General features: G+C 36.6%; 1 protein-coding gene across 8 annotated transcripts in view; it reads left to right on the forward strand.

Moving 5' to 3' along the window:
* The window catches only part of HS3ST5 (heparan sulfate-glucosamine 3-sulfotransferase 5), a 288,867-nt gene that overhangs the window by 162,746 nt on the left and 111,919 nt on the right, over positions 1 to 14,202 (forward strand). For 2 of the 8 annotated variants that reach the window (XM_082633472.1, XM_082633476.1), the window contains one exon: positions 10,589 to 10,636. The exons of 5 other annotated variants lie outside the window; for them this stretch is intronic. The gene's annotated coding sequence lies outside the window, so the exon portion shown is untranslated. Of the gene's footprint in view, positions 1 to 10,588; positions 10,646 to 14,202 lie in introns of all 8 variants that reach the window. One more of the 8 variants, XM_082633473.1, reaches the window with a different exon arrangement.

Here is a 14,202-nt window from a genome sequence, read left to right on the forward strand (position 1 = left end):
CAGGACTGAGCCAGGATTTAGCATAATAAGGAAGAGTTTAGGCTTTGGACTTAAACTAAGGTGACTTTTTTCTCTATCTTCTACATGTTGCAAGAGTTTAAGTTACTTAAGTACCTCATTTTAATTCTGGTACTTCACAACTAATTCTAAAATGGAGATGATAGTGCTTTTATCACATAGCCTTTGTGAGAATTAAACGATTAGTGTAAAAAATTAATAAACAGAAACCTCAATTAAATACAGTTGGGCGACCAGAAGGGGGAGCTCTCATGCCCTGAAACAATAGCAGGGCCAACAGGAAGAAGGAAGACTCCTCTTTCCTGGCAAGGACTCAGCCAATGAAAAGCCATGGACTCTTTATTTCCTATAGCCCTCCCAACTTCTTTTTCTCCTTTATAAAAGTTTTCCTCCCCTTCCTGGAAGTGGCGGGGGGGACTTGCACGTGGCTCGCAATGGTTGCAGACCCTGAATTGCAATTTTCTGCTGATCCTGAATAAAACCATCTTTGCTGCAGCCTATTTGTTTAAGGTCAACATTAGTATTTGGCACCACGTGTGACACATGCTAACATCTCAGTGAATTGTAACTCCCTATAGTAGCCAAAGTCAGAGAACTTGGGGTCTGAGCTAGCCTACATTCATTTGTTCATACCCCAAATATTTATTGCATACTTACTGCCAGGCCTGATTATGGGTGCTAGAGATAAAGCAGCTAGCAAAACAGAAACAAAACAGAACAAAATCTACCTTCAGAGAGCTTACATTCTAGAGAGAATTTAGGAGTCTAATGACAAAAACCTGGGGTTGGCAGGCTCCTGAGTCCCCAACCATGTCTCATGTCCAGAAAGGTTTTGTTCTGGGCAACTCACAGAGTCCCCGTGAATGGCTAAATATATGTAAAAAGAAACAAAATGTATGCTGTCAAATAGCTTGTCACATATATGGTAAATATTGCTCATTTCTTTTTCAAAAATGCATGAAGGACTCCTGTTTGACATGACATTTTATAAAAAGCTACTCATTACTCTTATTCTCTAAGAGCCTTTCTTCTCTCATCTCTCCCCTCTAGTGAGACAGGCTTTATATAAAGACAGCTTTCTTATCCTAAAGAGAATTATACCTTGATCTATCCATTGTCCTTTAATGTTTAATTGTCTTTCCTGAATCCTGTCTCTGAAAAATTTCAGCCTGAAAAATGGAAAACATCTTAAAACAAGTTGGGAAATTAAAGCTTCACAAGGATACCTTTCTAAAAGGGGCCTCTTCCTGTCGCCAGTTCCCTTTCTTAGCGTTTGTGGATGTCTGTATAGGACAGTCTGTTAACCTCCTAGTGTTGGAGGATGGGGGCGAGGGGTGTTCTCACTTTTCCAGCCACCATTCATCTTTCCCTCTTGATTCAGAAGGCAGCTAAAATGAGTGGACTCCTGCTGCATAAATAATTGCAGAGTTGATTTTGTTTGGTTTGGTGGCCATTTACTATGTTCTTTGTTGTGTTTGTCATCCTTTTGTCACCCATAGGCAGGGCTGATCAGTAAATGGATTTGGTTATGATTCATAAACCATTTTTCACATCTAAACATACATTCTGCTAGACACAATTCTGCAGTAACAGTGTAGCAAAATAGGCTGTTCTTTTGTTGCTTTGGAAATATACCTGAGGCAACCTGAGTTCATGTATATACAATACAAAATCAAAACAGCTCAGAGAAGCACTGATATCAGCTGCCTATTGTTGTATGCTTAAATAAAAGAAAGGAAAAAGTAAGAGTAAATGTTTTGGCAAAACTTCAATGAATATGCAATTGTGGTAAATAACCTCTAGAACAATGCTGAATGCAAATTGGACTTATTCCAATTTTTTTTCATGTTTAAACAAAGTTTAGGGTTTCTTTTTTTCTTCCCATATAAATGCATAAATGCATCAGTTTTGCCCAGATACAGAAAACTATTCTTATTTCAGTAAATTTCCTTCTTTTGGTTTATCATACGGATCATGGAAAAGCATGATTTTACAGAGTCTCTTGCTTTTAAAGCACATTTGTAAATTAAGAATGTCAAATAAATACAGCCTTTCAAACAGCAAATAAGCTTTACCAAGAGAGAGTCTTCTTTTATAACTAGAACACCTCTCACAGGAATAAGGCCTTTGTTAGTAAAATAAATTCTAGAAATGGATTTCAGAGTAAAGACCTCAGTGTTTGTTTTTATTCTTGTGAAACCAATAAAGTGCTGACAAAGAGTGCTATAATATGCCACCATAGTTTAGAAATAAGGTACATTTAAGAGTGTTCTTTATTGCCTTTTGAGGGTTGGATATTGCTGCCCTTAGCTGCGCTACCATAGAACATGCTGCTTTACAAAACAGCAGCTGGGATGGTTAGATCCATTTGAGCCCCACCTGAATATTATACACACTCTTTAAAAATGTCAAACCTTTAGAAATATTGGAGTGTTTATAATACTGTGTCATTATGTTCCCATAGGTTTAAGTCTGAAATACACTGAACTTAAAAAAATAAAAGGATATGTTTTTCCATTTCTTTTTATACCATTTTATTTCCTATAAAATTGCAACCCCATGCAAAAGGCTTACTTCAAGTGTTATTCTTTTAGATGATAAATTTAAACATTATTTTGATGCATACTTACTTCCTTGAATCTGAATGTTAAAATCTGTAATACTTCACATTCAAACTACATTCCAGTATACATTCGCATCGGGACCCAGGGGAAGGAGCAATGACCTCATAGGAGACTGAAACAGACCAACCTGCTGGTGTTGGAGGGTCTCCTGTGGAGGCGGGGAGCAGCTGTGGCTCACTAAGGGACAAGGACACTGGCAGCAGAAGTTCTGTGAAGTACTCCTTGGTGTGAGCCCTCCCAGAGTCCACCATTAGCCACACCAAAGAGCCCAGGTAGGCTCCAGTGTTGGGTGGCCTCAGGCCAAACAACCAACAGGGCGGGAACCAAGCCCCACCCATCACCAGTCAAGCAGATTAAAGTTTTACTGAGCTCTGCCCACCAGAGCAACAGCCAGCTCAACCTACCACCATTCCCTCCCATCAGGAAACTTGCTCAAGCCTCTTAGATAGCCTCATCCATGACAGGGCAGACAGCAGAAGTAAGAAGAACTACAATCCTGCAGCCTGTGGAAGAAAAACCACATTCACAGAAACATAGACAAGATGAAAAGGCAGAGGACTATGTACCAGATGAAGGAACAAGATAAAACCCCAGAAAAACAACTAAATGAAATGGAGATAGGCAACCTTCCAGAAAAAGAATTCAGAATAATGATAGGATGATACAGGACCTTGGAAAAAGAATGGAGGCAAAAATCAGGAAGATGCAAGAAATGTGAAACAAAGACCTAGAAGAGGGCTTCCCTGGTGGCGCAGTGGTTGAGAGTCCGCCTGCCGATGAAGGGGACACAGGTTCGTGCCCCGGTCCAGGAAGATCCCACATGCCGTGGAGTGGCGGGGCCTGTGAGCCATGGCCGCTGAGCCTGCGCGTCCGGAGCCTGTGCGCCACAGCGGGAGAGGCCACAGCAGTGAGAGGCCCGCGTACTGCAAAAAAAAAAAAAAAAAAAAAAAACCTAGAAGAATTAAAGAACAAACAAACAGTGATGAACAATACAATAACTGAAATGAAAACTACACTAGAAGGAATCAATAGCAGAATAACTGAGGCAGAAGAACGGATAAGTGACGAGGAAGACAGAATGGTGGAATTCACTGCTGTGGAACAGAATAAAGAAAAAAGAATGAAAAGAAATGAAGACAGCCTAAGAGACCTCTGGGAAACATTAAACGCAATGACATTCACATCATAGGGGTCCCAGAAGGAGAAGAGAGAGAGAAAGGGCCCAAGAAAATATTTGAAGAGATAATAGTCAAAAACTTCCCTAACATGGGAAAGGAAATAGCCACCCAAGTCCAGGAAGCTCAGTGAGTCCCATACAAGATAAACCCAAGGAGAAACATGCCGAGACATATAGTAATCAAATTGGCAAAAGTTAAAGGCAAAGAAAAATTATTGAAAGCAACAAGGGAAAAATGACAAATAACATAAAAGGGAACTCCCAAAAGGTTAACAGCTGATTTATCAGCAGAAACTCTACAAGCCAGAAGGGATTGGCATGATATAATTAAAGTGATGAAAGGGAAGAACCTACAACCAAGATTACTCTACCCAGCAAGGATCTCATTCAGATTTCATGGAGAAATCAAAAGCTTTACAGACAAGCAAAAGCTAAGAGAATTCAGCACCACCAAACCAGCTCTACAACAAATGCTAAAGGAACTTCTCTAAGTGGGAAACACAAGAGAAGAAAAGAACCTACGAAAACAAACCCCCAAAATTAAGAAAATGGTAATAGGAACATACATATTGATAATTACCTTAAACGTGAATGGATTAAATGCTCCAACCAAAAGACACAGGCTTGCTGAATGGATACAAAAACAGGAGCCATATATATGCTGTCTACAAGAGACCCACTTCAGACCTAGGGACACATACAGACTGAAAGTGAGGGGATGGAAAAAGATATTCCATGGAAATGGTAATCAAAAGAAAGCTACGGTAGCAATATTCATATCAGATCAGATAGACTTTAAAATAAAGAATGTTACAAGAGACAAGGAAGAACACTACATAATGATCAAGGGATCAATCCAAGAAGATATAACAATTATAAATATATATTCACCCAACATAGGAGCACCTCAATACATAAGGCAACTGCTAGCAGCTATAAAACAGGAAATCGACAGTAACACAATAATAGCAGGGGACTTTAACACCTCACTTACACCAATGGACAGATCATCCAAAATGAAAGTAAATAAGGAAACAGAAGCTTTAAATGACACAATAGACCAGACAGATTTACTTGATATTTATAGGACATTCCATCCAAAAACAGCAGATTACACTTTCTTCTCAAGTGTGCATGGAACATTCTCCAGGATAGGTCACATCCTGGGTCAAAAATCAAGCCTCAGTAAATTTAAGAAAATTGAAATCATATCAAGCATCTTTTCTCACCAAAATGCTATGAGATTAGAAATGAATTACAGGGAAAAAAAGTAAAAAACACAAACACATGGAGGCTAAATAACACATTACTAAATAACCAAGAGATCACTGAAGAAATCAAAGAGGAAATCAAAAAATACCTAGACCCAAAGTTAGCAGAAGGGAAGAAATCATAAAGATCAGAGGAGAAATAAATGAAATAGAAACAAAGAAAACAATAGCAAAGATTAAAAAAACTGAAAGCTGGTCCTTTGAGAAGATAAACAAAATTGATAAACCATTAGCCAGACTCAGCAAGAAAAAAACAGAGAGGACTCAAATCAATAAAATTAGAAATGAAAAAGGAGAAGTTAAAACAGACACCACAGAAATACAAAGCATCCTAAGAGACTACTACGAGCAACTCTGTGCCAATAAAATAGACAACGTGGAAGAAATGGACAAATTCTTAGAAAGGTATAACCTTCCAAGACTGAACCAGGAAGAAATAGAAAATATGAACAGACCAATCACAAGTAATGAAATTGAGACTGTGATTAAAAATCTTGCAACAAACAAAACTCCAAGACCAGATGGCTTCATAGGTGAATTCTATTAAACATTTAGAGAAGAGCTAACAGCCATCCTTCTCAAACTCTTCCAAAAAATTGTGGAGGAAGGAACACTCCCAAACTCATTCTATGAGACCACCATCACCCTGATACCAAAACCAGACAAAGATACTAAAAAAAAAGAAAATTACAGACCAATATCACTGATGAATATAGATGCAAAAATCCTCAACAACATACTAGCTAACATAATCCAACAACAAATTCAAAGGATCATACACCATGATCAAGTGGGGTTTATCCCAGGAATGCAAGGTCTCTTCAATATATGCAAATTAATCAACGTGATACACCATATTAACAAATTGAAGAATAAAACCATATGATCATCTCAATAGATGCAGAAAAAGCTTTTGACAAAATTCAACACCCATTTATGATAAAAACTCTCCATAAAATGGGCATAGAGGGAACCTACTTCAACATAATAAAGGCCATATATGACAAACCCACAGCAAACATCATTCTCAATGGTGAAAACCTGAAAGCATTTCCTCTAAGATCAGGAACAAGACAAGGAAGTCCACTCTCACCACTATTATTCAACATAGTTTTGGAAGTCCTAGCCACGGCAATCAGAGAAGAAAAAGAAATAAAATGAATCCAAATTGGAAAAGAAGAAGTAAAACTGTCACTGTTTGCAGATGATATGATACTATACATAGAGGATCCTAAAGATGCCACCAGAAAACTACTAGAGCTACTCAATGAATTTGGTAAATTTGCAGGATACAAAGTTAATGCACAGAAATCTCTTGCATTCCTATACACTAATGATGAAAAATCTGAGAAAGAAATTAAGGAAACACTTCCATTTATCATTGCAACAAAAGAAGAAAATACCGAGGAATAAACCTACCTGGGGAAACAAAAGACCTGTATGCAGAAAACTATACGACACTGATGTAAGATAATTAAAGATGATACCAGCAGATGGAGAGATATACCATACCATGTTCTTGGATTGGAAGAATCAATATTTTGAAAATGATTCTACTACCCAAAGCAATCTACAGATTCAGTGCAATCCCTATCAAATTACCAATGGCATTTTTTACAGGACTAGAACAAAAAAACTTAAAATTTGTATGGAGGCACAAAAGACCCCGAATAGCCAAAGCAGTCTTGAGGGAAAAAAAACAGAGCTGGAGGAATCAGACTCCCTGGCTTCAGACTATACTACAAAGCTACAGTAATCAAGACAATATGGTACTGGCACAAAAACAGAAACATAGATCAATGGAACAGGATAGAAAGCCCAGAGATAAACCCATGCACCTATGGTCAACTAATCTATGACAAAGCAGGCAAGGATATACAATGGAGAAAAGACAGTCTCTTCAGTATGTGGTGCTGGGAAAACTGGACAGCTACATCTAAAAGAATGAAATTAGAACACTCCCTAACACCATACACAAAAATAGACTCAAAATGGATTAGAGACCTAAATGTAAGACCGGGCACTATAAAACTCTTAGAGGAAAACATAGGAAGAACACTCTTTGACATAAATCACAGCAAGATATTTTTTGATCCACCTCCTAGAGTATTGGAAGTAAAAACAGAAATAAACAAATGGGACCTAATGAAACTTAAAAGCTTTTGTACAGGTAAGGAAACCATAAACAAGATGAAAAGACAACCCTCAGAATGGGAGAAAATATTTGCAAACGAATCATCAGACAGAGGATTAATCTCCAAAATATATAAAAAGCTCATGCGGCTCATATTAAAAAAACAAACAACACAGTCCAAAAATGGACAGAAGACCTAAATAGACATCTCTCCAAAGAAGACATACAGATGGCCAAGAAGCACATGAAAAGGTGCTCCATATCACTAATTATTAGAGAAATGCAAATCAAAACTACAGTGAGGTATCACCTCACACCAGTTAGAGTGGGCATCATCAGAAAATCTACAAACAACAAATGCTGGAGAGGGTGTGGAGAAAAGGGAACCCTCTTGCGCTGTTGGTGGGAATGTAAATTGATACAGCCACTATGGAGAACAGTATGGAGGTTCCTTAAGGAGCTAAAAATAGAATTACCATATGACCCAGCAATTCCACTACTGGGCATATACCTAGAGAAAACCATAATTCAAAAAGGCACATGCACCCCAATGTTTATTGCAGCACTATTTATAATAGCCAGGTCATGGAAGCAACCTTGATGCCCATCGACAGACGAATTGATAAAGAAGATATGGCACATATATACAATGGAATATTATTCAGCCATAAAAAGCAATGAAATTGGGTCATTTGTAGAGACGTGAATGGATCTAGAGACTGTCATTCAGAGTGAAGTAAGTCAGAAAGAGAAAAACAAATATCGTATATTAACACATATATTTGGAACCTAGAAAATGGTACAGATGAATCGGTTTGCAGCGCAGAAATATAGACACAGATGTAGAGAACAAATGTATGGACACCAAGGGGGGAAAGCATCGGGGGGTGGGGGTTTTGGTGTGATGAATTGGGTGATTGGGATTGACATGTATACACTAATACATATAAAATGGATAACTAATAAGAAAAAAATAGAGTAGATTATTACAGCTCTTGATTATCTGATAACAATATTCATAAGATGCCCTCTTCTACAACTCCACTTCCCTACTCACTAATGGGTATTGGTCTCAAATTTTCTTTTTTTTTTTTTTTTCCAGTTGTAGCATCTCCCTAAAGGTTATCAGATATCCTAACAGAGCGATAGTAAAGCAAGACCTTCAGCTCTTTCAGATATTATACATTAATCTCCATAAATATTTTCTCCCCCTTTTCAATCTACCCTGGTTTTACCCTTTGAAGTCTGTATCTTAAACTCAAATCCAAGAATGGCATTTCAAAGCTTAACATCATTCAATGGCTATTATCCACGTTGCACCTTCTTTATGTAGAAAGGTGGTATGAGAAAGCTCTTGAACTAAAATGTGAAACTTGTACCAGCTAAATCAAATAATCAAATGGGAGCAATAACATTAACACTGCCAACTCAAATAAGTTAATATATTTGGTAAAAGTGGTTATATTTAATAGTTTGTATTGTCATCAAAAGGAAAAAGTCATTGGTTATATATGAACTTTTCACTCAAATGATTCACTAACCTGCTAAACAGAGTGTTTGAGAGCATCGAGAATATTCTAAGCACCTGTCTAAGAAGTAGATATTTAACAGTAAGTAAGATAGACATGGTCTTAGGCTTCATGGAGCTTACAGTCTGCAAATAAAGAGACAGTGGCATCACTATATGACAGGGACTTGAATTGGAGAGAACAGGGTTCTACAGGCTCTAGAGAAAGGACACCTAGAGAGAGAACTGTCAGAGAGATCTTCCTGAAGGAAGTGACATCCAAGCTGAGATTGAAAAGAAGAGGAGAAATTAGCCAAGTGATCTAGGCAGAGGAGCAAGAACCTGACATAGTCAAGGAATTGGAAGAAAGTCTGGGTGAATGAGTGAGCAAGGGCAGGGTGGAGTGGAGACGGATGAGGCTGGAGAGCAGCCAGGACCCTGTCCTGCAAGGTCACAGTCAGGGACACAGGATTGGAAGCAGTTTGCTGACTGGAGGTACCTGTGGGTATCCAAGTGAGGTTCCAACAGGCAGAGCCTGCACTGCCAAAAAATGAGGGATGGTTTGGTTTTGAAATTTGTAATTTAGTAGGTAACTTGTAAGTATAATGAAGAAGCAGTTAAATTTCTTGAGATTTCCTGGCTAGTTTTCTAGAAAAATTCTTTGACTTATCTCCTGCTACTTATTTATATTTCACTGCATGCTATATCTGTAGCTCTGTTTCTCAACAAATTTCAGAATTGTATGCTTAAAACATATTTTATTGATGAATTGAAGTTTCCTATCTAATTACTCATCTTCATTGTCTCTTTCTTCAACCAGAAATTTATATAATTAAAATGTTGTGTCCTGCCATGAAGAAGTACAAAAATAGAAAATATAACCGTCTATAGTATTACACTGAGAGTCGATTCTGTGGTAGTTTAATTCCCCATGCTTGTCAAAAGTTGTTAAAACATTGCTTGCCTTTTTTGAATATAAAATGTGGGCAGACATGTACTCATATATCAAAAGATGACACTTTGTCAAAGAGGGCTTTCATGGGAAAATGTTCTGAATAAAATGTTTTCTTTCTAAAAGAACCCAACCTGTTTAACATTCCAAAGCAAACACAAAAGCGCACAAAATGCCTGAACTTACTGTCAGTCACAACAGTCAGTTTCATTTACTCTTTAATACTTTTTTCTTATATACCAAAAATTGTTCCTCCAAAAGAACTATCAGTTTTATTCCATGATAACCCTGGTTTGAAGTAACATAAAAGTAGCTCTGACCCTCCTCAAAATGGATTCTTTTCAGACTTACTAGCACTTCTATAGTATGAAGATGATATGGTTGGCTGTGTCTACCGTAAGACCCAATGTAATTATATGTGAAGCAACAATTCCCTTATCTATTAGGAACACTTGCTGCGGCTAACTGCATTTCACTGTCGGGCAGATGAAATGCTGAATTAAAATCTCAAACTAGTTTCTCAGTTTTTTTTCCCCAGTCATTTAAAAAATCTTTTAGCCTAGGGGAAGATGGTGGCCAGAAAAGAATGGAAAACAGTTGGTATTTAAAGGCCTGAGCAAGATGAACAAAGCAGATGTACCTTCCTGGTTCTCAAATAGTCCCTCTCCATTGTGATTACTCTGAGACAGTTACAATCCTTTGGACTTTCTGAGGATGTTTGGAGTTAAGATAATGGTTGATAGTTGAAATGATAAATGGTAAATCAATACATAATTGGCTTTGATCACAATCTCATATTGTCTTATCTAAGCAGGAGGGATATTAGTATATGTTACTTACATTCTTTGCAGAGAATGCGCCTAAGTCTAGCTCTTGAGTAATAATATCTATTGTTCATTGTTTAGGGAACCAGGGAGAAGGACTGAAAGAAACAGAAGCAGATGGAATTTGAGGTAATTGAGGTACAGTATAGCTTGAAGGCATCCTGGAATGCCACATAATAGTACTAGTGTGAAAAGAGGAGAAATATTCTACACAGCTTCACTTTGATGTGTAAGCTGAGTCAGATTTTATGTTCTGAATTAAAATTCCTAAAGGGTCGGGACCAAGGGTGGAGAAGAGTGCAGATGGTTTGAGCTAATGTTAGAGAATGACAGAAACAGATTCCCCCAACTATAAGCATTCATTGGAGAGTAGAAGGCCCAGGTTTTAATAAAATGTTAGAAAATTCTGCATATATTGGTATGAAAAGATATTAATATTGGGAAGAACAGATTTTAGTTACTAATAGGCAAGCCAAATGTGTTACCTTCACCTTTTAATTAAGTTATATATATATCATGTTGTCTGTTTAAATAGAAGTTAAAATCAGAATGTATTATCAGACTGACACAAAGGAAGTTTTGTTACACACTTATGAATCATCTGCTAAAAACAGTGGTTCCTCCTAAATGTATTAAGGCCACAATTAATTTATATTTAGATCCCTTTAAAGTTTAAATAATCATATCCTGTCTATAGACTATTTTTGCCTAGGAGGTTAAAGTATATGTCACATATATAAAGGAAACATCAATGGCATATCAATATTTGATTCTACTACATGTTAGCCATGCCAGAGACCCTGCAGTCATACCTAATATAAACGGCTCACTCTGGGTTCACAACTGACACAAACAAAAGATACAAACTGATCGTGATTTATTTTAATATTAAAATCTTACAGCACTTTTTAAGCTATTTTATAAATTAATTTCAAAATGGATGAGGCAGTAACATTGAGGTTTAGCTAATTATGTTTAAATTAAATATAAGCATTTAAAATAACCATTTTAATTAAATACAAGACTCGGGCAACTAATCATTAAAAGTGGAATTGGTAACTTGAGATTTATCACTCTGAAACCACTTGTACCACATATCTAATGAGTTCTTTCCTCTACTTCAATGGAAGATAAAATGTATCTCCCCAAAGTGGCTGCTAATAAAAGATAACCCTTTCTTGGGTCATGGTTGTCAATTTGATATTGAATCAGAGGAAAAATGTCTACTTGCATGCACAACTGTAGTTACTATTTGCTAAACCATTTTCAACTTGACTTATATTTTAGTTCTATAAGTGCCTAAGAAAACCCCTAATAATTGTAATACAATTTATTACTGCAAAAGAAAATGGATATATTTTGGTTGAAATTTTTTATAATTTTTATAGAGGAGACTCTGAGGAAGAAGAAAATCTAAATAATTTTGTGATTTAATTTTTTTAATTAAAATGATGTATTGCAATTTCAATTGCAGTTGAATTTGAGGAATAACACTGAATAGCTTCATTTTATAAATATACTTCAAACTTTATATTTGTAAGAATATACAAATGTGTTGCTATATTCAAATTTGTATATAAAAATATGTATTTATTTAAAGAAGTCATTGGCTTGTTCTTTTTCTTATGTTTCAGTCTTTATTTTTTTTATTAAATTATAGTTGATTTATTTATTTAGTTATTTAGTTAATTATTTTATTTATTTAGTGTTTTTGTTTCTTCAGATATATGTCCAGGAATGGAATTGCTGGATCGTATGGTAGTTCTAGTTTTAGTTTTTTGAGGAACCTCCATACTGTTTTCTTTAATGACTACACCAGTTTACATTCCACCAACAGTTTACTAGGGTTCCCTTTTCTCCACATTGGCTAGTTCCTATACTACAATGTAACTATCATTTAGCACATTTACCCTGACACATTGTAAGTGCTTAATAAATGTTTGTAAATTGAGTGAATAAATATGTTGATATATTTTATAAAACGTCTTTTAAAAGATTCTGTTTTAAAACCATTTATTGCTATATCTTACCTTCTACTTTAACCTGCTCTATTAGAATAGCTGATAAAGCTGAAGTGCTTCTACTTACATCTTTGAAGGCAGTGTGTTTTTCTATTATCTATTGCTTTTCTGTGTTCTGGAAGTAGCACAAATGTTAAGAATCTAAAAGAGAGCAGGGCCTCTGCTGGCTGAGAGAGGGTGATTTAAAGGCAAGTTAGCTTGTTTTGTTCCTTGTACTAAGTATCTACAATTACTGATTGTCACATTTTTCTTCTGCTGTAAAAACTGAACTAATTGAAGGTACTACCCTTAGGGGACGAATTCTATAGTGTAATGAATGTTGAGTGCCCTCTTGAGTTTAGCATGTTAATTATTCATAATTATAATGATTTCTGTTTATTTGGGAACTTTAGAAATAATTCTGGTTTATCAAAACAAATTGAGAAACAGAGTAGTTGAGGCTTTGTTTTGTTTTATTTTATATTGAGGTCTCAGAAGGTGTATGAACATGCCAAGAAGTTCTCTGAGCAATGGAGCCAGTTTTCTGGCTAATAAGTGGATACTATTGATGTGTGCCATGTCCTGAAATAACTGAATGAACTTTACTCATTCTCTGGTTTCTCTAAAACTATTTGGGCAATATTGGGGTTGTGAGGGGAAGTGTTGACAAGGATTCAAATGGAAGAACTGGAAATAATGAATGAAAGCATGTTAGAGAAGAAATACAATAGATTTGGTAGCTGGCTATTAGCCAAGTATATATAAAACTTTAAAGACTTTCCTTTTCTTGAAAGAGGTGTGTGTGTGTGTATGTGTGCTTTGCACTCTAAATATATTTGCATCCAGTGGACCCAAGTGAAAGTTGGACATTCTGGCTATTTTGGACTGAATAATCTTTTTTTTGTGTGTGTGGTACACAGGCCTCTCACTATTGTGGCCTCTCCCCTTGCGGAGCACAGGCTCCGGACGCGCAGGCTCAGAGGCCATGGCTCACGGGCCCAGCCGCTCCGCAGCATGTGGGATCCTCCCGGACCAGGGCACGAACCCTTGTCCCAGGCATCGGCAGGCGGACTCTCAACCACTGCGCCACCAGGGAAGCCCTGGACTGAATAATCTTTATGTCTACTATTATCAAATACATTTTAGTGTTAATGATGCATTAGGACTGGGCTCCTACAGTCTATTTAGACTTCATACGCATTCTTAATAATAGCCTGAAATGACAATGAAATATTACTTTTTAAAAAGGAGTTTGGCATTGCAAATCTGTTACGTTGAAATTTTTTTTCATTTTCCCATCAATTTCTTTTTTCATCTTTCCAATACAACACTTTTTGTTTTAGAGCCATACATCTACTCTGCAGCTAGGGAATTACTCAGGTCTCCTAGTAATCTATATTCAACTTAGGAAGAAGCAGCAATTGCTTAATATATTCAAGTAGTAGCAAAGGTAAGAATGATTGATGGATAATCATCATATGGTTGTAAAAAGGTCAATATATAGCATTTTTTAAAAGAGTACATTTAACCACTCTCAACCTAAAATCATCAGCAACCAGATCAGAAACAAGAACATTACGTGAAAGTACATGTGGGTAGCCCCCAATTTACAAGTCCATCTCTGATCAAAGGGAATTAGCAATTACATGTTCCAGGGTTAGGCTCAAATGTGAGCTCTGTCCTTCATCAACAAAT

Source organism: Mesoplodon mirus (assembly GCF_964341445.2).
Source record: "Mesoplodon mirus genome assembly, chromosome: 10".
Lineage (NCBI taxonomy): Eukaryota > Metazoa > Chordata > Mammalia > Artiodactyla > Ziphiidae > Mesoplodon > Mesoplodon mirus.